A 2,760-nucleotide genomic window follows, 5' to 3' on the forward strand; every position below is an offset into this window, starting at 1 on the left:
TTTCTCCTGAGCCAGGAATTTCCACCTACCCACCTCGAGGATGAATATCCAGGCCATTGTGGCTGAATGTGCCTTCCGCATTCCTTGGAAATGCGAATGGCTCTTTAATTAGAGTGAAAGTTACAGGGGGCGGGATTCTCCTATCCCCCGGCGGGTCGGAGAATCGCCGGGGGGGGCGGCGTGAATCCCGCCCCCGCCGGCCGCCGAATTCTCCGGCACCGAAAATTCGGTGGGGGCGGGAATCGCGCCGCGTCGGTCGGCGGGTCCCCCCGGCGATTCGCCGGCCCGCGATGGGCTGAAGTCCCGCTGCTGTCATGCCATAGCCGCCGCGACCAGCCGCTGACGCTCCCGCGCAGGTGCGGACTTCCGCCGACTGGCGGAGTCCCTTCAACCCCAGCTGGCGTGGCGCCAAAGGCCTTTCCCGCTGGCCGGTGGCACTGCAGGTGAGGGTTTGGCCCCTAAAGGTGCAGAGAAATCCGCACCTTTGGGGCGGCCCAACGCCGCCGGGCCCCCCGCCCCGCCGGGTAGGGGAGAATCCCGGCCAGAATCTGTTAACCAGGATCTTCCCCATTGAATCTACTTCCATGTGTTAATGGTCAATTCATGCTGATTTGTTGGGGGATTTGGGGCAACCTTTCGCAATTTTTTATTTGTTAATGTACCAGCCTAATTGCCCTTGTGTCAACCACATTGCTATGGGTCTGGAGACACATATAGGCCAGACCAGGTAAGGGTGGCAGGACTTAGTGAACCAGATGGGTTTTTACAACAATCGACAATGGTTTTGTGGTCATCACTAGACTTTTAATTCCAGATCTTTATTGAATTCAAATGTTACCATCTGCAGTGGTGGGATTTGAACCTTGGGCCCCAGAGTGCTCTGGGTCTCTGCATTACTAGTCCAGTGACAATACCACTATGCCACCACTTCCCCGTGGTTGTGATCTTCTGGCGATTTTAAGAAGCTTGTATTTAGCATTCACCTGAGGAAGGAGCAGTGCTCGAAAGCTAGTGTTTGAAACAAACCTGTTGGACTTTAACCTGGTGTTGGAAGACTTCTTATTGTATTTAGCAGTAATGGTAACAGTAATAGCAGATAGCTTTTAAATACATACAACCAGAAGTTCTAAGAGGAGTCAGATATTTTCTGTAAAACAAGTATTCCTCTGTGCCATTGGTATTTAAGGTGGATTGAGAGCTGAGATGGCTGTTTTCTTGTTGTTTAAGTGGGAATAAAGATAGCAATTAAAGATATTGCATTGAGTAGTATTGTTTAAGGGGTAATTGTAAGCTATTTTCGAGTGTGATGTTAAAGATTTTAATACTGCGTTAGTAATCAGGTTTGTTTCAATGTACCATATCCCTAATTCTTTGTGAAATCATTCCAGGAGCAACGTATCCTTTCCTCACAGTTGTACAAATTTTTTTTAAATATTGAGGTTTCTGTTGGGGTTTGGTCTGGGATCATAATTTGCCTTTGTGCTATTTGTGTCGCACCCAGGTGAACCTTTTAAAGAGCCCAGCAATCCCTGTGACTTTCTCGCAGCTCACATCCAGCCTCACTTTCTCCTGAGCCAGGAATTTCCACCTACCCACCTCGAGGATGAATATCCAGGCCATTGTGGCTGAATGTGCCTTCCGCATTCCTTGGAAATGCGAATGGCTCTTTAATTAGAGTGAAAGTTACAGGGGGCGGGATTCTCCTATCCCCCGGCGGGTCGGAGAATCGCCGGGGGGGGCGGCGTGAATCCCGCCCCCGCCGGCCGCCGAATTCTCCGGCACCGAAAATTCGGTGGGGGCGGGAATCGCGCCGCGTCGGTCGGCGGGTCCCCCCGGCGATTCGCCGGCCCGCGATGGGCTGAAGTCCCGCTGCTGTCATGCCATAGCCGCCGCGACCAGCCGCTGACGCTCCCGCGCAGGTGCGGACTTCCGCCGACTGGCGGAGTCCCTTCAACCCCAGCTGGCGTGGCGCCAAAGGCCTTTCCCGCTGGCCGGTGGCACTGCAGGTGAGGGTTTGGCCCCTAAAGGTGCAGAGAAATCCGCACCTTTGGGGCGGCCCAACGCCGCCGGGCCCCCCGCCCCGCCGGGTAGGGGAGAATCCCGGCCAGAATCTGTTAACCAGGATCTTCCCCATTGAATCTACTTCCATGTGTTAATGGTCAATTCATGCTGATTTGTTGGGGGATTTGGGGCAACCTTTCGCAATTTTTTATTTGTTAATGTACCAGCCTAATTGCCCTTGTGTCAACCACATTGCTATGGGTCTGGAGACACATATAGGCCAGACCAGGTAAGGGTGGCAGGACTTAGTGAACCAGATGGGTTTTTACAACAATCGACAATGGTTTTGTGGTCATCACTAGACTTTTAATTCCAGATCTTTATTGAATTCAAATGTTACCATCTGCAGTGGTGGGATTTGAACCTTGGGCCCCAGAGTGCTCTGGGTCTCTGCATTACTAGTCCAGTGACAATACCACTATGCCACCACTTCCCCGTGGTTGTGATCTTCTGGCGATTTTAAGAAGCTTGTATTTAGCATTCACCTGAGGAAGGAGCAGTGCTCGAAAGCTAGTGTTTGAAACAAACCTGTTGGACTTTAACCTGGTGTTGGAAGACTTCTTATTGTATTTAGCAGTAATAGTAACAGTAATAGCAGATAGCAGAAACAGCCAGAGCAGACAACTGTAAAAGCAGCACACAGCATTGGCAGCATTGCACAGTATAGAGCTTCCCAGAAAATATGTTTAATGAAAGGGT

This window comes from Scyliorhinus torazame, chromosome 1 (assembly GCF_047496885.1).
Source record: "Scyliorhinus torazame isolate Kashiwa2021f chromosome 1, sScyTor2.1, whole genome shotgun sequence".
Classification (NCBI taxonomy): Eukaryota; Metazoa; Chordata; class Chondrichthyes; order Carcharhiniformes; family Scyliorhinidae; genus Scyliorhinus; species Scyliorhinus torazame.